Genomic DNA, 21,651 nt, shown 5'->3' with positions numbered 1-21,651 from the left:
TCTGCCTTTAACTAAACTATCAAATCCCTAGTGGTAAAAATGGGAGAGACAGAATTCTAGAGTGCCACTACCTACCTGGTGATTCTATTCTCTTTTCATATTTAACCTCTGTGACCTTAACATATGTCACTTATCACAAGATATATTTACTATAGGATTAAGAGATAACACAGTCACATATTGAGAGGAGAGAAAGCTCTATTAGAGAAGAGGTTCTAAAGTCCAAATCTAACTTAAATAAACCTGATACAATGAGACTCCACAAGACTAGCTTTGGAGCCAAATAAACCTGGATTTGAACCCTGAATCTGCTACTTCATAGCTGTGTAACCTTGAGCAATTTACTTAACTTCCCAAAGTCCCAGTTTCTTCATCTGTAAAATGGTCATAGCAATTCCATCGGGTTGAGAAGAGTGAATTTAAAAGTTTCTAAAGTAGTGGGCTTGAGTATAAATCATGGTAATTAAGCATTAGCTCTTAATAGCTGTTGGACCTAAGGCATGTCACATAGCCTCTCTGGGCCTCATTTTCCCTCATCTGTAACATGAGCATAACTGTTCTGCTGACCAACCTCAAAGCTCATAGTAAGGAAACAGCAAAGCACTGTGCAAATTATGTATGAGGGTTTTCTCAACTGCTTCGTATACCTGGAATTGTGAAGAGGTACTGGGAGACCCCTGCTGGAGAAAATAACTCAGGGGAGCCCTGGGCCTGAAGTAAAAAGTGGGCTCAGATCTCCACTTTTGCCATTTAGTATGGTTTTGTGACTTTGGGTGAGTGATCTAACCTCTTTGAGCCTCTGCATTCCCTACTAACGAGTGGGGTTAGTGGTACAGACATCACAGGGTTACCCCAGAATCGAATTCTGCAGAAAAGTGTTAGGCATGTAGAAAGTGCTCCATGTTTGCTGACTCTGAATCTCTCTGGCTAAATTTGGCCCCTCTCCATCCGCGAGGTGGGAAAAGGGTCGCCACGCGGAGCTCAGGTAGGGGAGATGCTCCCGTGGGGCCACTGGGCTCCAGTGTCTCCCCACTCCCCCGCCCGCCCAGACGTTGCCATGGCCACCGGTTCAGGCCGGGAGCAGCACGGAGGCGTGGTTAGCTCAATCCCCGCCTTTCCAGAGTGACCATTGGCTGCGGCGGCCACGTGATGCGCGCTGGTATGCTAATATATGGTAATCGCCCCCACGCCCCTCCTCCCCGGGCCGCGTCCGAGTAGCCAGCAGGGTGCGCGGCGCCGAGCCGAGGGGGCGGGCTGAGGGGCGGCCCCCGGGAGAGAGCGGCCAGGTGGAGGAGGAGCGCGAAGGCGACCGCAGGTAACGGGCGGGCGCGTGCGCGCTGGGGCCGGCTCGCGGCGGACGGGCAGCGCGCGGGGGACACCGGCCGCCGCGCTGCCGGCTTAACCCTTTGGGCACCCAGCTGTCACGGCCGGGTGCGAGCGCGGCGGCCGGGCCGGGCCGCGCGGGGCGGGGCATCGCCGTGGGCACCGGCAGGCGGGCGGCGGGCGGCCTGACCCGGGATCCCGGCGTGGGGCCCGCGCGGGGAGCGGGCCGTCGGGGCCGGCGGCCGACTGGCGGCGGCGCACCGGGCCGGGACCCAGCCTCAGTGAGGGCTGCGCGGAGCTCCGCGGCCGAGACTTGCGGGCGGCCGCGGGGGACAGGAACCGGCTGAAGTCCCGGCACTCGCGCGCTTTCTGCGGGGACCGAGCCCCCTTCCGCGCAGAGGCCCGCGCCGCCGCGGCCCCTGGCCTCGCGCGGCCTGCGTCGCCTCTGCTCGTCCCGCAGAGTGCGGGGAGACCGGGCGCGGGCCTGACCGCGGCGCCCCTGCGTGGCCCGGCCTGACAGCCCGGCCGCCGGCACTTTTGACCCGGAGTCAAGCCGCGCGTGGGGGCCGCAGCAGAGGGAACTGGGGTTGTTGGAGCTGGGAAGAGAGGACAGTCCCCTAAAGGAAAAGCAGGCCCCAAGGTTTGAGAAGGAGGGATGCCCGAGAAAGGCACTGGCCCCTTGTTTTGTGTGCTGGGTGATGACCTGACACCCGTGGGAAAAGGTCACTGCTGGACACCTGGATCGGGTCTGTCATGTACAGAGGAAGCGGCTGTTCTACGTGAGTTTCCAACAGATTTCTTATACGGCAAGGTTTAAATTCATCTTCCTCCGCCACCCCCCTCCTAAGGTCTGCTACAGACCGACGTGTCTTCTGGTAATTATCCCCCTCCCCCAATTCACTAAGACTGGTGGCAGCTTTAGGCTCACAGCGTAATTTAGCTTTCACTACAATAGAAATGGTAGGAGGGGAGATGTGCCACTGATATTAAGCTTGCTCTGGGAGTTTCTTGGAAGTGTGAGGAGAGAAAAAAAATGTTTCTGTCACCAGCGGGGATGAAAAGCTGGCTAATATGTCAGAGATATCAATAGAGTTTCCTTTATGAATCTAAAGTCGTTTCTTCTAAATCAAGGAAAAACGTGGTTACACACGAAAAGTACCAGGAATCAATTTGATTTTTATAAGTGAAGTGCAAATTGCGCTTCCACGTTGCTCTTGATGTCTTTTATCACACAACAAACACTTGGTACATGCCAGGCACTCTGCTGTGTCTTGGTGATGCAAAGATGAATAAGATAATTAGTCCTTGCCCTGAAAGAAGTAGTGGGAGAAACAAATAAAATTGCTAGTAAAAGTGATTAACAGCATAATAGACGCGAAATATAAAGAGCTGTGGAAGCACACGCAGAGGATTAGCTGGCTGAGAGGATCAGGGAAGGCTTTGCAGAGGAGAACACATTTAAGCAAGGTATTGAAGGATGAATAGGAGTTTCCCTTGCAGAGAAAATCAGAAAGGACAGAAAGGGCAGCCAAAGGAACAATGAATGCAGTCACACAAAGAGTATGGTATCTCTGAGGAATGGTTTTATAGTACAACCTTGGCTTATTTTCTTTCTCCATAATGTAAATTTTTAAAAGTAACCTGGAATTTCTAATTCCTACCACAATTTTCCAGTGATGTTTGTCTTCTTATTGTTTTTCTTCCTCATATTTTCCCCTCATCAGTTTTTCTAAGCCTCAATTCGGGTCTTTGTCACCCACATCTTTCCAAGTAAGGGTCCAACATAAAGAAGTAGAAAGGGAGTAGTTTACAATACAGTCTACAAAGTAGAGGGCCTAAAAGCTGGGCAAAAGTTTCAGCACAAGAGGCAGCATCCTAGGAGGATAAATCTAAACCATAAAAAAGAGGAAGATGCAGGTCATAGGCAGGGGAGCAATGCTGGATGGATGTCAAATCAGCGAAGCATGGGGAAATGAATAATAAGATCAGAAGCTGGAATGATCTGGATTAAGAGAGGATTGGACTGTGATATGGGTCAGGACAAACAGTTCAGGACTAAGACCATGAATCATGCAAATATGATAGAGCCCACTGTTGGGTGGTGCCAGCTGTCTAGAACAGCAGTGGATCTGACAGCTTCAAGCAACTATGTGCAAAAGGACAGTGCCACCTCCTCCATGGGCTATTTCCAATGCCGCCTCCTTTCTGTTCTCTCTCCCTCCTTACTATTATCTTCTTATCTTCATCTGAGTTTCTAACCATGATTCATCTTTATTGGGCTTCTTTTACTGAGGTCTTAGCTACTAGAGCAGAGAAAATCATGTTCTGTTGCCTTAGCATCTATCTCTAGAACTATAAATAGTCAATTTTACCTCATAAGCCATCAACTAGCCAACCTAGTTTTACTTGCTGATATTTAGAACCAGAGCAAGGATGGGTTCAGAGGTATTAAGGTGGACTTCATCCCCAAAACTCACGTAATGTTTGAATCAGATAAAGGCCTTTTAGCTTTGCTCAAACCAAAATTTATTTTTAGGATGAATCGTGGTGAACTTTTGGCAAATCTCCTGGTTTGAACTATATTACAGATCAAGTTATGTAAAGGAGTCACTGGGTAGCATGCCTAATGAGCTCTGCTGATATTGATAATTCTGTAAGTGCTAGAAAATCATGGGTGGTATTTAAGCAATCTTCTCAATCAACTTATTTACCGAGCACCTGCTTGTGTGCAAATACTATGCTGTATTTATGATTTGGGGGAGACAGGAAAATGAGAGAAGTGGTATAGTGTGGGGGTTATTTTCAGCTAAGCAAGGATTTGGATCCCATTTCTACCAGGTACTTGCTTCATGTCTTGGGGCAAGTATTTGACTTCAGTTTCTTCATCTGTAATAATGCCACCTACCTCATATAGTTGTGAGGAGTAAATGAAGTCACATATGTAAAATAGTAATTCAGCACACTTTTGAGGTGTTAAACATGTGATATTATAGAAATGGAGAAAAGAAAAGATCATTGTGGACTATGATTACCAAAGAAGGCTTTTTCAAATACATGGTGAATTTTGTGGTGGGAAGGTAGAAGGGATTTTCAGACAGGAAAACTAATGTTCATAAAACGCAGGGTCAGAAAATAGAAGAAGTTCTCAGGGGCTAATTGATGAGGTTAACCAGTCTGGCAAGATCAGAAGGTTCAAGTAGAGGGTTGTAAGGTTTGGTTGAAGCCAGATTGTAGCAGGCATTGAATGCCAAACTAAAGAGTTAGGACTTTATCCTGTATAGATGATCGTAAGTCAATGGTTTTTGGTTAGGGAAGTGTGGGGTCATTAAAGTAGTGTTTTAAGAAGATTCTCACCAGCAATATGGAGAATAAATTTTAGTAGGATGAGAAAGAGAACTGTACAGCTAGTAAGTAAGTTATTTAAGTAGTCTAGATGTGAGAGGAGAAGGAATTAAATTAGGAGAATGCAATGAAAATAAGAATAGATAGGTCAATAAGTAGTATAAAGGGAAAGTGAGCACAACCTTGTGACTGATGGATATGGAGGATAAGAGATAAGGTAGCATTAAATATAGTCTTGACCTTAAGTAAAGGATTAACAGAAACAGGATGGACAGAAAAGAAAGCCAGTTTGGGGGAGAGGAGGGAAAGCTAAGTGCTAGATATCTTGAGGCAATGCTGGAACTTCTCAGTAGACACATCTCATAAGTATTGGAAGTGAGGGGCTAGTGTTCAAAAGAGAGAAGTCAAGGAGTCGTGCATAGAAGGTAATAATTGAAGCCATATGATTAGCTGGGTTCACCATTAGTAACAGCATAGAAATAGAAGTATAGAAGACCAAGGACTGAAGCTTGGAGATTGTCCACATTTAGGGAGGTAGGGAGAAGAAATAGAGTCAGTATGGTAGAAAATAAGGAATATCAGAGAAGCAAAAGAACCATCTGATTTATTCATCTGACAAATGCATTCTGTTCATCACTGTTGTATACCTGATAGATACAAGGCCAGTTAGACATGCCGTTAATCATGAGAGTGTAGTATCATGGAAGTCAGAGAAGAAGGGGTTTCAAGCTGGAGAAATTGGTCAGCAGTATGAAATTGTGTAGAAAGTGTGAAACATCATTATATTTAGTAAACAGGAGATCACTAGGAACTTTTTGAAAATGATAGCTTCAGTTTAGTGGGTGGGGGTGACCATGGGGATATTAAAAGCCCAGATTAAAGGGAACCATGGCATGAGATACAGGTAAGAAATGGAGATAGCATGTAGATCACCCTTTGTATGTTTGGCACTGGAAGGAAGAAAAGAAATAAAGTGGTTAAAAAAGGGAGCAGAGTCAAGCGGAAGATTTAATTTTCCCTATCTGCTTTATTATTTTAGTTGTCCTAAAATATTTTTCTCTTTCTTTTCTATTCTTAATAGCAGTTCAGCAATTTATTTCTTAAAACTTACTGCTTTGATAACTATGCATTTCATTGAACAGAAATAGTATAGCTAACATTTATTGAGTGCTTACTGTGTGCTAGGCATTGTCCTGAGCACTTTGTATATACATTTTGTTTATTATCCCATCTAATCTTCCCAATACTGGATTATAAACACACATCCTCTTGGCAGCATGGAAAGGCTTAAATAAATTGCCTAAGATCCCACATGAGTGGCAGAGATGGGATTTGGATCCAGCTCAGACTCTAAAGCTCTTCTAAAGGACCGTGCTATACTATTCTGAAGGCAAGGCCACCTTCATGGGCATGTGACCTCTGCAGTATCCCAGGGCTCTGTGTTATAAGGGGCTGCATGTTTGGTTTAATGCTCTGTTGTTGCTGTCTGGAAAATCTTAACAATTTTTTAACAAGGAACCCTGCATTTCCTTTTGGCAGTGGGCCCCACAAATTGTATAGGCAGTTCTGCCTGAAGGTATCAGTACTACCTCCTGAAGCTGGGAAAACATTTCGTTCTGTAGCCTTTGGTTTGGTTAGGTGGCCTAAAAGTCCTTGCTGTGTCATGGTGCACAATCACATTTTCCTGTGGTCCTCTCATTTTAGACTCCTTGAGTCTGGTGATATCAAGGGCAAAACGGAGATGTTTTGAACTTCAAGTGGATACCCAGTCAGTATGAAGAGAATAGAGAATAAAGCGGCAAGGAATTATTTACTCAGGATGACTTCTGGAAACTCATCCCTCATGTTCAGAGGATATTATTGGATAGAGTAACAGTCCTGATGCTGTTGTTACTCCCAATTTAAATGAGACATGAGTTCATTTCTATTCCTTTGGTAGTCAGATATACCCATTTGTTTGTGGGAAACTATGAAGACCATTTTCAACCTGCTGAACCAGAAATTGGAGGGAAACAGGTATACTACGACTTGCCTACCCTGATCTGGTATCTTTTAAACCAGGCTGATGCAATCTGGCAACCCTTTCACCCCCAAACCGTGGACTACCCAGCAGCTTTGAACTTAACTGTTTCCCACAGTTGTCTGGGACACTCTTGTTCTACTCTTATTTTTGTTGCCTCCTCTATTCCTTCATCTACTCTTATTTTTGTTGCCTCCTCTATTCCTTCATCTACCTACAACAATCATGAAAAACAAAAAATCTTAATTTTTATTAATATTTTTTCTCATTTTCGGCTTTATAATCACTACTTGGAACTGATAACAAATTAAGTTTTTCTGGTTTTCATGGCTGTGGTTCTTACTAAAACAACTTTTACTTATCCTCTTGTTCCTCCTACTCCTGGTCTCTCTGAGTAATGATTTGACCAAGTGCTGACACCACTTGATGATAACTGACCATTTGACCAAGTCCTACACCAACCAACCTGGATTTCTTTGTGGAGGAAATAAGACAAGGCAGATTGTGTCACCTCCTCCTGTTACCTATCTCATTCCCGTTCAGAGTGCTTATTCTCATTTTCTACTCCCAACATGGACCAAGTGAGCCTAAGAATATGTGAGATTAAGAACATGAAGAGGCCGGGCATGGTAGCTCACGCCTGTAATCCTAGCACTTTGGGAGGCCGAGGCAGGCGGATTGCTCAAGGTCAGGAGTTCAAAACCAGCCTGAGCGAGACCCCGTCTCTACCAAAAATAGAAATAAATTAATTGACCAACTAAAATATATATATACAAAAAATTAGCTGGGCATGGTGGCACATGCTTGTAGTCCCAGCTACTCGGGAGGCTGAGGCAGTAGGATCGCTGAGCCCCGGAGATTGAGGTTGCTGTGAGCCAGGCTGACGCCACGGCACTCACTCTAGCCTGGACAACAAAGTGAGACTCTGTCTCAAAAAAAAAAAAAAAAAAAAACATGAAGAGATTTTCAGTATAACCTGTGGTATACATCGTGAAACAGAGTTTGCATGGCTGGGTATTCACCATAGTCTCCTTAAGGCACTGTAGTAGTTACCCATTCATTGCTTCATAACAAATTATCCCCAAATTTATTAGCTTAAAACAATAAATTTCTCCACTTATCTTTTAAGACTCAATTCAAACATCTCTCAGAAGCATGCTCCAGGTTGCTTTTTAAGAGTTAGTATCCTTCCTCTCTGATCTTCCTTTGTACTTTACCATCTCATTATAACACTTACCACATTGTCGTAATTGCTAGGGACTATGTCTTTTTCATACCCATAACTTCAACTCCTAAAACTATTCCTTGAACATCACAGATGCTTAATAAATGGTTGTTGAATGGGCTTAAGAATAACTCATATCTTTAACTACTTTCACTCTATTTTTTGGAAAACCTAGATATACTTCAAAATATCTAGCCTTGCTCCCTGTGATAAATGTACCTTTCTTCATCTCCCCATCTAAAGGCTCATGTATCATTGTTGTTGAAGGTTAAATGTAAAGAAATTATTGTATATGTCCAAGACTGCTTGACTTGCCAACTCACCTACTCCAGTGAGGACTTCCTGAATTTGTTTCTATCTATAGATCCTTGTGCTATCCCTACTTTGAAACCAATTCTGGCCCTTACAGGAAATCATATAGTGAGCCCCTAGCACAAAGATACTTGGTTCAATAACAGAATCAACATTGGTTCACTATTCAATTATTTGACGATAAACTTTCTGAAGGTAGAGTCCATGTCTGACTTACTCACTACTATTTTTCCAATACCAAGCACTAGTAGGTGTTTAATCAATACTTGGTGAATGAACTAATGAAACTCCATTCTTGATAACTCATGCCCCATTCCTGTTATCCAGGTCTTGATTTCTGATCTCCCAGAATCTTGGACCTGATTCATCATTTCATGTGCCCCAGCATTTTTGTTTTGGTCCCTGACCCTTCTCTTCCAGTGCCTTATCATTGCTGGGTAACAATCTGACCCCTTACTTACTTGGAACTAAGGTACCTCTTTGTCTCTTGATCTTCCTAAGTAATAATATTGGACAGATGCCCTTAAGAGAATATTCTTTACCTATAGCCATAAACATTCATCATACATATTAAATATGATCAAAAATATTTAAACTAAAGAGAATTATATTCAAGAAAGTGAGCAGGCTCTTTAAGAAGCAAGTTTTGGGAAGAAACCAGGATCTAGAATTTTGTGAGTCTATTAAACTGATTAACTTGTAAGCTTCAGCAAATTAATTTTATACCAACCAGTGAATCAAAGGAGGGGTGGGAATTGAGTGAGTGTGTAAATATGGTTGCCAGGGAAACTTTGCCTGAAAGAAGAGAGAACCTCACAGGAATTTATACAGGCTCAAAGAAGCAATGTAACCTGATCTTTCTCTGTTCTCTTTCTGATGGGGGAAGAAAAAGATGTAGAAACCATGGGTACAGATAAAGGTGGCTTTAGACTTCTCAAGAGACTTAAGTAAGTTCTCCCTCTTGAAGACATACTGAATAGTAGAGTTCTCTAGGGCAAATGATTGCCATTATAAGGCACCTGTTCCTTCTAAGGAACTGTCTGGAAATGTAGAGCTTCTATGACTCCATCTCTAAAATAGTATTAATTTATTCAACAAATATTTATTCAGTACTTTCTAAATGGTCCATTGCCCAGAAGGAAATTTAAGAGGTTGATAACAATCTGAAGGTACTGTATTACTATATTACTGAAGGTAAGGAACATCTAGTGGATGTTCCTTAAATTTTGTGCTAAATTAATTTTGGGGTAGAGGGTGATATGCACTTAATTAATTCTTTAATGCTTCTATTAAAAATTAAATTTGGGCTGGGCATGGTGGTACATATGTACTTGCAGTCCTAGCTCCTTGAGAGGCGGGAGCATTGCTTGAGCCCAGGAGTTGGAGCCTGCTGTGAGCTATGATGATGCCATTGCACTCTGTATCAACAGAGCAAGACCCTGTCTCAAAAAATAAAGTAAAATAAAAGTAAAATTCTGTTCCTGCATAAAAAGCATAACAAACATATCTTGTGTTATTTCTATTTTTTGGTTGTCACTCCTGAGAAAAACCTAACTCCTTGATCCATAAAGCCATACCCCAAGGTAGGTGTTCATGTAGTGACAGTGTCATCTTAATTGTAGGTATAGTACCAGTGAAGGACAAATCCATCTCCTCGATGGCTAAAATCACCAGAGACCCTTCTTATTTTAGCTATAAATGATGGGTGGTTTAAAATCTTAATGCATTTGGATTGACATATGGAGCACTGTCCCATATCTGAAGCCTACCATTCAGTGTCTCCTTTTCTTCTCACTTTTATTTTGTTTTCAGTTACAAATAAGGCTTGCATTGGTTTGAAAAAAATAATTTTTAACATCTTTCATACTTTAAGGTACTGGGGTTTTGTTCTGTGTACAGTACCTTTCACTGGCCTGCAGAGAGACAGGAGGTGATAATGGTTAACTGCGGGGGTGTTAGAGCCAGAATGCTGGGGGTCCAGCCTTGCCTCTACCACTCATTAACCGTGACCCTCACAGTCTTCATGAAGTCCACACTCTTTCTGTGCTCCAGTCTTTGCATAGTCCCTACCTCAAAGAATTATAGAATTAAACAGGTTAATACAGGTGAGTGCATAATAAGTACTGTGTAAGTTTCACCTTTTATTATCTCCTGTGTCCTCCTAGATGGTAGAGTTGATTCCATTTGAAAGAGGAGAAAGTTGAGATGTATAGAGGTAGAATAACTTCCCTAAAGTTGTGCAGTAAGTTTGGGCTCAGATTATTCTCATCTTTAATTTAACTGAAATTTTCCATTCCACTTAGTAAGAGAGAGAAAATGAGAATTCGAGTAAGAGAGCAGAGCTTGGCTTTTAGAGCATTTTGAAATAGCCGTTACTTTAAAAAAAGATGGTGGCACTAAAGTACATGAAAATGAAATTGCTTTCTCAAAGGCAAAGTGAATGTGAGAAATGATTAGGAATAATGTAAGATAGGGAATGTCATACTGAGTTAGGCCTGTAGTATATATAGCCCCAAATTTGGTCTCTAATCATGATAGCAAGGGACCATTGGAAGGGAGTAATGTAGCTGCCAAGCATGACAAAATCTTTCAATTACAAGGATGGACTTGCCTATTTTAGTATCCCGCTGTGTCTTGTTCACTCACATATTTAAGATTTGTTTCTATTTTTGGCCTTTACAATTTATTCATTTATTCAATAAGTGTTTTAAAAGCTTCTAAACCCCATGCTAGTGGCTAGGGATGCAAAGAGGAATAGAACCCAATCCTGTTACTCCAGAATTTTCCAAATGAAAGCATTAATGGGAACATAGTTAATGGAAACATTAATTATGGTGCCATCATTCGTGCTGTAACTTAAGTATGGACAAAGTGTTTTGAAAACTTAGAGGAGGGATCATTTAACCCTGCTCAGAAGTGTCAGGAAAAGTTTTCAGGAGAAAGTGACATTTGACGCATAGGGAGGAGCTCCTTGGGCAGACAGCAAGCAGTGTGTGTGGGGGCTGGGTGTCTGTGTGTGAGAGGGGTGTAGTAGGGAACTCCAAACAACCCAGCAGGACCTCAGCATGACATATGAAGAGGGTAGTTGCAGAATGAGGCTGAAAAGTAGGCTGGCATCAAATCACAAAAGGCTTGGTTTGTCAAGCTAAGGAATTTGGGCTTTATGGTAGAAGCCATGGGGAGCTATGAAAGCCCTTTAGGAGTAGCAGTGATCAGATCTGCCTTTTAGAAAGATCCCATCAGCAATATGGAGTGTGGTTTGGACAGGAGTGAGACCGGAGACAGAATCGTACAGTTACAAAGGAACCTCTAATTTGACTTCTCGTCTATTGCCAGTGTTTTTGCTATTGAATATGTATGTTTGTTCATTCAACCCCAATTTATTGAGGACATGATGGGTACTGGGCCAACTGCTGGAAATACTGAGAGAAACAGCACACCACACATGTCTTAGAGTTGCTTGCAGTGTTTTATTTGTCCTAAATACAAACTTTCTTTAGTTTTCAGCTTTCGTCGTCTATCCTCCACTTGATCTCAATCCCAGTACTGGGATTCCGGTATGTCAAGTGAGCTAGATTGTGTTTACTTTGTCTTATCTTCATGATTTCACTGTCCCTGTCATAACTTCTTCCTCAGCCTTCATTTCTCCGAAGTGCAAAGTTATCATCATTTAATAAATTCCTATAGAGAATGAATCTGTTGCATCCCTTATTTTAGACTTCTGCCTTTTAAAGTCTTAATTTATTTCCCTATTTCCCCCAAACGTCAAGTACTGTATGTTAGTCCTCTTAGTCATACATCAAACTCTTCACCCTATTTCCTGTTCTTCACTAGTTTACAAAGTCCTTTCTTTATTCTTCTTTTCCCATGTCCCCAAGGATATCCATACCAGAATTACAGACTGAATTATTTGCTTTGCTTTGTCTATGTGGTGCTTTCCCCCATGAGATCACAGTCCCCAGAGGAATAACTTCCCTGATCCTGAAAATAAATAAACTGAAGATGTGGCAGTATTTCTCCTGAAATAGAAGATGGGGTTGTATTGGAAGTAGTAATATTTGTTACATAATAATAATTGTGATTACAAGTTATTGAACACTTATATATGCTAATTGTCGTGCTAGGGCATTGCATGATGAGTTCTTAATCTTCACAGCAACTCTGTGAGGTAAGCATTCATATCATTTACACTTTACAGATGAAAAAACAGGCTCCAAAAAGGTGAAATAACTTGCCCAAGGTCAAATCAGGAATACATTAGAAAGCCAGAGTTTGGACTGGGGCCTGACTCGAGAACCAAAGCTCTTCACTGTTGTGTCATGTCGGGTAAATATGCAGGGTCTGAGTGCAGGTACCTGTGGTCATTATGAGTGAGCCAGTTTTTTTAACCTTCCTTTAGTCATAACTGCCGTCATCAAATCTAGTTTCTCCTAGTTTTCTTGGTTCTTACTGGTGATTTTAATAAGTTATTTTGTTTGAATCACAATAAGTTCCAAGAATGCTCCTCCTCCCCCAAAGTTTGTGATGAGTGTATAATCGTATAGATTTGCATGTTTGTACTACAGAGGTGTTATAGTTCAATGTGGATATTATGCTTGCACTTTTGGGACCTACCTCTAGGTGAATGGATTGTGCCTTGTAACATGGTTGCATCTCCTAACAGGTTTGTTGTAGAGAGAGCTAAATATCCTTTAATAATAAATGTTGTTTATGTTATGATTTCCACACTTGATCAATCTCTTCCTAGTGATGAGCATAGTAGGCTGAATAATAACCATCCAAACATATTAGGTCCTAATCCCTGGAACCTGTAAATGTTGCCTTATTAGGACAAAGTGTCTGCAAGTGTGATTGTAGTGTAGCGTCTACAAGTGTGATTAAGTTAAGGATCTTGACATGGGAGAGATTATCCTGGATAGCTGAATGGGCCCTAAATCCAATCACAAGTATCCTTATGAGAGAGACAGAGGGAGATACAGACAAGGTGGATACAATGTAACCATCGAAGCAAAGATCAGAGTGATGTGGCCACAGCAAAGCAGCTACCAGAACCTGGAAGTGGAGATTCTTCCCTAGCACCTACAGAGGAAGCACAGCCTGCTGGCCTCTTGATTTCAGCCCAGTGAAAGTAATACTGAACCTCTGGCCTGGCAGGGTGGCTCACGCCTGTAATCCTAGTACTCTGGGAGGCCAAGGCGGGCGGATTGCTCAAGGTCAGGAGTTCGAAACCAGCCTGAGCAAGAGCGAGACCCCCGTCTCTACTATAAATAGAAATTAATTGGCCAACTAAATATATAGAAAAAATTAGCCGGGCATGGTGGCACATGCCTGTAGTCCTAGCTACTCAGGAGGCTGAGGCAGGAGGATCGCTTGAGCCCAGGAGTTTGAGGTTGCTGTGAGTTAGGCTGACGGCACAGCACTCACTCTAGCTTGGGCAACAAAGTGAAACTCTGTCTCAAAAAAAAAAAAATTAAAAAGATTAAAAATAAAATTAAAAAAGGAAAGTAATACTGAACTTCTGACCTCCAGAACTGTAAAAGAATAAATTTCTCTTGTTTTAAGCCACTAAGTTTGTAGTAATTTGTTATAGCAGCAACGGAGAACTAATATAGTGAGGATAGTCACTTATCATACTGCTTAGTTCATTTTGAGGGAAAATATTATGACTTAATGACAACAGCCAACTATTATAACATGTAGAATAATAATTTCAGCAAACACTTATGTAGTACCATGTGCCAGGCACTGGTGCAAGCATTTGAAATGTATTTACTCATTTAATCTTCATAGCAACCATATGGCGGGAGGGTTCTATTATTATCTCCATTTATAGATGTGTCTGAAGCACAGAGAAGATAGGTAACTTGACCAAAGTGATGCAACTAGTAAGTTAGTGGGGCCAGGACCTGAACCCAGGCTTCAAAAGTCCATACTATTAAACACTATGTCATACAGGACTTTATACTTGGAAAGCATTCAACAAAGGACAATGGGACAAGGTCTAAAGTCTTTTCAGTCCTCTATCCTCTTCCCTTCTCCGTGTTTTTTGCAGTTCACTGTGTTTGTCCATCTCCATCAGGTATCATTTGTCTTTAATGTCTTTTCTTTTTTTAATATCTTTGCATGGTTTTGGTATCAGGGTAATTCTGGCCTCACGAAATGAGTAGGTAGGAGTTTCCCTCTTTTTCTGTTTTCTAGAAGAGTTTATATAGTATTGGCATTATTTATTTCTTGACTAATTAGTAGAACTCACCAGTAAAGCCATGTGGGCCTGAAGTTATCTTTGTGGAAAGGTTTTAAACCAAGAATTCAGGTTCTTTAATACATATAGGACTATTCAGTTTTTCTTCCTGAGTGAGCTCTGATAATTTGTGTCTTTCAAAGACTTTGTCCATTTCACCTAAGTTGTTTAATTTATTGGCATAAAGTAGTTCATAATATTGCCTTATTAACCTTTTAATATCTGTAGGAGTTCTTTCATTCTTGTTATTGATAATTGTGTTTTCTCTTTTTTCTGATTATTCTGGCTAGAGGTTTATCAATTTTATAGATCTTTTCAAAGAACCAGCTTTTTATTTCATTGATTTTTCCTAATATTATTTCTGCTTTTTATTTCATTGATTCCCACTCTTTATTATTTCCTTCCTTATGCTTACTTAGCATTTCATTTGTCTTCTTTTTCTAGCTTCTTGAGATAGATGCTGAGGTTAATGATTTGAGACCTTTTTTCTTTGCTAATATAGATGTTTTAAAATTTTCTTTAAGTACTGCTTCAGCTATAGCTGACAAATTTTGATATGTAATGTTTTAGTTTTCATTAGGTTTAAAATATTTTCTAATTTCCCTATGATTTCTTTTTTGACCCATGAGTTATTTTGAAATGCACTGTTTGGTTTTCATATATTAAGGATTTTCTTAATGTCTCTCCATTAAAAATTTCAAGTATAATTCTGATATGCTCAGATAATATACTTTGTATGACTTTAATTCTCTTAAATTTATTGAGACTTATTTTATGAGCCAGAATCTGTATTCTGTTATTGAGTGCAATATTGTATATATATAAATTAGGTTGGCAGTGTTGTTCAAGCTTTCTTATAGTTTGCATGGTGTACTTTTTGCACCATTTTACTTTTAACCTCTATATGTCTTTATTTTTAAATGTATTTCTATAGAATGCGCATCTTTGATTTTTAATCCAATATTACAATTTATGCATTAGGATACTTAAACAATTTACATTTATTATAATAAATACAGGTATGGCTAGCTTTAAATTGACAATCTTGCTATTTGTTTTCTATTTGGCCCATCTTTTGTTTGTTCCTTTTCTCTCTCTCCTTTTTTTATCTTTTTTGCTTTTTTTGAACTATTTGAGTTTCTTATTTATGACCCCATATATTATTCTCATGATTGGTTTATTGACTATATATCTTTTTTTCTATTTTTAGTAGTTGCTTTCCTGTTTATAATATACATCTTTAACTTATCCATGTCTATCTTCAAATAATAGTATATCACTTTGTGTATCATGAATTTTTAAACTATATACTTCCATTTTTCTATTCCTGCCTTTTGTGCTGTTGTCATGTATTTTATTTAATATGTTATTATTTTTGTCTTAAATAGGCAATGATTATCTTTTTATAGATATTTAAAAATGAGGCCAGGCATGGTGGCTCATGCCTGTAATCCCAGCACTTTGGGAGGCCAAAATGAGAGGATCGCTTGAGGCCAGGAGTTCAAGACCAGCCAGGCAACATAGTGAGACTTTGTCTCTACAAAAAAAGTTCTTTAAATTAGCCAGGCATGGATATGTGTACCTGTAGTCCCAGCCACTTGGGTGGCTAAGGCAAGAGGATTGCTTGAGCCCAGGAATTTGAGGTTATAGTGAGCTATGATGACTCCACTGCCTTCCAGACCAGGTGACAGACTGAGACCCTGTCTCTAAATAATAATAATAATGATAAAACATAACTTTTCTATTTATTCACTTATTTACTGTTTCAGATACTTTTTTTATGTCTTTGTGTTCCCATTATTGATTTCTTTTAACCAAAGAACTTCCTTTAGCATTTTTGGTAGTGAAGTTATGCTGAAATTAATTCTTTCAGTGTTGGGCCAGGTGTGGTGGCTCATGACTGTAATCCTAGCACTCTGGGAGACCAAGGTGGAAGGATCACTTAAGGTCAGGAGTTTAAGACCAGCCTGAGCAGGAACAAGACCCCCATCTCTACTGAAAATAGAAAAAAATTAGCTGGGCAACTAAAAATAGAAAAAATTAGCTGGGCCTGGTGGCACATGCCTTTAGTTCCAACTACTCAGGAGGCTGAGGCAGGAGGATTGCTTGAGCCCAGGAGTTTGAGGTTGCTGTGAGCTAGGCTGATGCCATAGCACTCTAATTCTGGCAACAGAGCGAGACTCTGTCTTAAAAAAATAAAAAGAATTCTTCAGGCTTTAACTACCTGAAAAGTTCTATTTTATCTTCATTTTGAGAAATATTTTTACTGGGTAAAGGATTCTATAATAGGTTGGCAGATTTTTTTTCCCCCTCCAGGACTTTAATGATGTCTATCCATTGTTTGCTAGCTTGCATAGCTTATGATAAGAAATCTGCTGTAATTCTTATCTTTGGTCTTCTATAATGTATCTCTTTTTCTCTGGCTGCTTTTAAGATTTTCTTTTTATCAATTCAGCAATTTGATTATGATGTTCTTTGGAGTCATTTTCTTTATATTTATTCTGCTTGGATTTAGGCTTCTTGAATCTGTGAGTTTATAGTTTTCATGTTCCCTTTCTCCCCAGATCTCTTTTCATTCTGGAATTCCAGTGTTGTGAATATTAGATTGCTTGATATTGTCCCAGTGTCACTGATGCTCTGTTTATTTTTATTCAATCTCTTCTCTCTCTCCCTCTCTCTCTCTCTCCCCCCCTCTCTCTCCTTCTTTCTCTCTCCCTCCTCTCTGCTTCACTTTGGATAATTTCTAATGCTATGTCTTCAAGTTCATGGATCTTTTCTTCTAAAGTTTCTAATCTGTTATTAATCTCATCCAGTCTTTTTTTTTTATTTCAAATGTTGTACTTTTAGTCTTTAAAAGTTTAATTTAGGTCTTTGCTACATTTTTCTTTTTTCTGTCCTAACGTTCATGTTTCCTCTACTTATTGAACATATAGGACATATTTATTGAAGATGTTTTAATAACCTGGTCTTCTAGTTCTTTTATCCCTGTCATTTCTGGGTATGTTTTTGTTTATTGATTTTTCTTCTGGTTAAGGGTCTTATCTTCCAGTTTCTTTACATGTATAATAATTTTTTATTGGATATAGGCATTGTGAATTTTATCTTTTTGGTTACTGAATTCTGTTATATTCCTTTGAGTAGTTTGGCTTTTGTTTTGGAATGTAATTAACTTTGGAATCACTTTTGTCCTTTCAAAGATTGTTTTTAAGCTTTATAAAAGTTTAGAGTAGACTTTAGTCTAGGACTGATTTAGCCCTCACTACTTTGGCAATACCCTTCTTAGGATTCCTATTCCTTGTGTATTACAAGGTCTTTCTACTCTGACTGAGTAGATGATTTTCAGCCCTGTATGAACTCTGGGAATCATTCTGCCTACTCCTTTCCAGTAGTCTTGAATACTTTCCTCCCATGCATGTGCAGATCAGTACTCAGTCAAAGACTCCAGGGAGGCCTATCTTTAGAATCAGAGTCGTCTTCTCCTCCTTCTCTCTGCCTCCCTTCCCTCTTTCCCCCTTCTCCCCCCTCTCTCCTCCTCCCTCCCTTCCCCTCCCTAGTCTTTATCTGTCCCACAAATTCTAGCCACTTTCCCCTCCTGTATATCTAATTTCTGTCTACTCAACTCAGTGAGACCACTGGGCTGTTTGGGTCTTCCCTCACTACACTGCAGCCTGGAATTGCCTCCAGGCAGTAGTAAACTGGTATACTCATATGGTTCACTTTGTTTCCCTTTTCTCAGAGGTCTCAGGCTTGTGTTGTCTGTCAGCTAGTGTCTGAAAATCATTGCTTTCTGTATTTTGTTCAGTTTTTTGGTTGTTTAAGGCAAAAGAGTAAATCTGGTCCCAGTTTATTTAACTTTTAAGTAGAAGTCTCTAACATATTTTCTAGGGGCCATACATGTTGGCAGTAGATTCTTTTCTTTAAAGAAACTCTGTCACTTAAGACATGGTTTTTGAATAGTTAAAAAGTAGATCTATTTAAAGTAACAAAGTCATACATCTAGATAAATCAAAATAGGATTTAGGAGATTTTGATCTTCCCCACATGCTATCCACCACATGATTAGAGATAATTCATTGCTATTAGAATGGCAGGAGATTGCAAAGGAATTTCAAAATAGGGCTCAGGAAGACCAGATTGTGATTTACTGAGGATCTATGGTTACACAGAGCTATAACTGGTTACTGAGTCTTGGCTATAAACCCTTCAACTGCCCTACTAACTACTTAAATTCTTTCTCAGTGGTCTTTAGTGTTAAATGTTTATTCTGATGTCGCATCCCAATATTCAAACAAGGAGTAAAACATTCTGAGCCACTGAAAGAAAAAGATCAAAACAATTGTGTCAGGCCTGGTGCAGTAGCTCACCCCTATAATCCTAGCACTCTCAGAGGCTGACGCAGGAGGATTGTTCAAGGTCAGGAGTTCAAAATCAGCTTGAGCAAGAGCAAGACCCCATCTCTACTAAAAATAGAAAGAAATTAATTGGCCAACTAAAAATATATAAAAAAACAAAAACAGACAAACAAAAACAATAGTGTCAGAATCTGACAAATAAATGCTAATAGTATTTTAACTATGGAAGCGTCCACTAAATACTGTCTGACCACAGAATTAATGTATTTCTCCGTGTCCTTGCTGAGCACATTGAAAATAACTGAGGATAATTATAATAGTTTGTCCTTTGGCCAAGTTATGTGGGACAATAAATCACCCTCAACTATTAACCTTGTGTGTGTGTGTGGGGGGGGGTGTCTATCTGTCAGAGGGAGAGAGAATACATGTGCAAATATGAGTGGTCATTTATTTAGCATCTTATATATGCTGGGCATCTCAATCTTCATAATCACCCTGTAAATTCAGTTTTTAGGTATGCATATTAGGTACTCAGTGAAAATGCTGAGATCTAGAGATACTAAATGACATGTTCAAGTTTTTCCACTACACCATGATATCTCTTACAATGCCGTACCGCATTACCCTCAGTAGCACCATAATTCAGTTGTCAATAGACCAAAAACACAACCTCGAGCCATTCATCTTGCAATCATGTACTGTGTGCCACAAGAGGCATTGTAAAACAGAGTTGGATGGGTAATCACAGCTTCTTTTATTAGAAAAATAATTTGAAGTTTATGATTTACATATAAGTGGATCAAAACAACAATAAAGCAGTAAAGACAATATATTATTACCTATATAGGCCAGTTTGAGAAATTCTGACACATGCCCAATACTATACCACCTGTTGCTCGAAGATAAACCCTTTAGTTTGAGGTTGTAGTCTCTATTAGCAATGTCTGACTGTGCTTGCAACTCTGTCTTTTAAACTTATGATCTTCATATAGATTGCCACCATGGAATGATTTTTCCATGGTTGTTTTCTAGCTGTGCATTCTGTATAAGGTCCTTTATCAACTACTTTGCTAGCATTCTCCTTGATTTCATTCATCATGATGACTCTACCTCAGGCTCCTGCTGTCACTTCTTTCTGCCCATGTGTCAGTGTCCAGTGTTGGTGGATTGGCTCTATTTCAAGACTTCATTATTGGCTAGTAGGCTCAATAAGTGCTTGTTAATTTAGCAGTGCTTGTTATCCTATTCTTTCTGTTATTCATGATATAAACAACCTTGATTATAATTACTTAAAAATCCAAATGTAAGGTCCCTAATGATAACCCGGAGTTTCTCCTGCAAAGATATAAATGCTACCAGCCTTTACTTTGGCTTGTGACTAATTGGGCATTAGTGCCTTACTTTTGAAGTCTACACCAGTTTTTTAAATTATGTTTCTGAATTTGTCAATTAGCACGCTATCCTTCATCTACAATAGTGATGCTACTGATGCATCATTAATACTCTTTGAAGTTTTGTTTTCTAGTATTAGAGACAAGTTGCACTGAACTTGAGTGTTTGCCATTTATTAGGGTAGGTGCTAGATATGGAACATATATCTGGCACTGTATGAGTGAAGGTTTTCTTCAGTGTGAAATGTGCTGGCCTGTATAAGGATTAAATGCATACCTTTGATTTTATTGGGCAATCAACAATCATGCTTTTTGTATATAGAATGGGGATATGGAATTCACAACTCACCTTTTTATTCCCCTTCACTAAAATTTAGGGTGAAGCTAGTGGTCACTGAATAGGAGAAATAACATTTAGTGTTTGCACATATGTATATGGTAACACCTTGACTTTTAATTTACCATAGAAGTAATAGTTAAGAGGAAGACCACAGGGCCAGACTACCTGGACTTGAATTTGACTCTTCTAATTACTAATTGTAGTTGTAACCTTGGTCAAGTTACGTAACCTCTCTCTGTAAATGCATCCTGTGACCTTGATAAATTCACTTTAGTTCTAATAGGCTGTTTGTAGATTCCTTAGGGTTCTGTACAAACACAATCATGCTGTCTGCAAATAGAGTGTTTTACTTCTTCCTTTCCAATCTTTTTGCATTTTTACCTACCATATTACACTATCTAGCACCTCCAGTACAATATTGAATAGAAAATTGAATGGCCATTCTCAATATTAGGGGGAAAGCATTCAGTTTTTCACTAAATAAATATGATGTTAGCTATAGGTTTTTGTCCTTTATGAAATTGAGGAAGTTTTCTTCTATTCCTAGTTTGCTGAGAGTTGCTATGAAGATTGATTATTGAATTTTGTCAAATGATTTTCATTCATCTATAGGGATGATGATATGATCACCTTCTTTATTCTATTAATATGGTTATTTACATTGATTTTCAAATGTTAAGCTTTTTATTAATATAAAAAAAGAAATAGAGACATTCCAGTATATTTTTCTGTGTGTTTTTTGAAAACTGGCAATATCTTAAGGTAGTTTAAAATCTCTAGGTTTATTCTTTGTTGTCTCCCAATTGTATAGACTAAATGTTAAAGACAATAATCAACAATAATATATCTTTGAAGGGGGAACAAATGATTGTATTGAGACTTCCTAATTAGTGATTTAAATATATTTTAGTGAAATATAAAGCAGAAGAATAATATAGTATTTACACTAGCTGCCAGATCATTTATGTCTCCTAGAATTCACAGAAAAATAATTTTGATTCTTTTGAAATATTTCTTTTTAAAGAAATGAATATAATGCATAATGATGGACTAGGTAATACATAACTGTTAAGATGTCATTCATTCCATATTTAGAAATTATTTT

General features: G+C 39.5%; 1 protein-coding gene across 6 annotated transcripts in view; it reads left to right on the top strand.

The window, feature by feature from the left end:
* The first annotated feature begins 1,195 nt into the window (after nucleotides 1-1,195).
* PHC2 (polyhomeotic homolog 2) overlaps nucleotides 1,196-21,651 on the top strand; it is a 109,064-nt gene continuing 88,608 nt past the window's right edge. For 2 of the 6 annotated variants that reach the window (XM_012765335.3, XM_012765332.2), the window contains exon 1: nucleotides 1,196-1,315. The gene's annotated coding sequence lies outside the window, so the exon portion shown is untranslated. Of the gene's footprint in view, nucleotides 1,316-1,824; nucleotides 2,103-21,651 lie in introns of those variants that run through there. The other 4 variants (XM_012765334.2, XM_012765328.3, XM_075996340.1 and 1 more) reach the window with 3 other exon arrangements.

Source organism: Microcebus murinus, chromosome 2 (genome assembly GCF_040939455.1).
Source record: "Microcebus murinus isolate Inina chromosome 2, M.murinus_Inina_mat1.0, whole genome shotgun sequence".
Taxonomy (NCBI): Eukaryota; Metazoa; Chordata; class Mammalia; order Primates; family Cheirogaleidae; genus Microcebus; species Microcebus murinus.
This window is presented reverse-complemented; position numbering and strand designations above follow the sequence as displayed.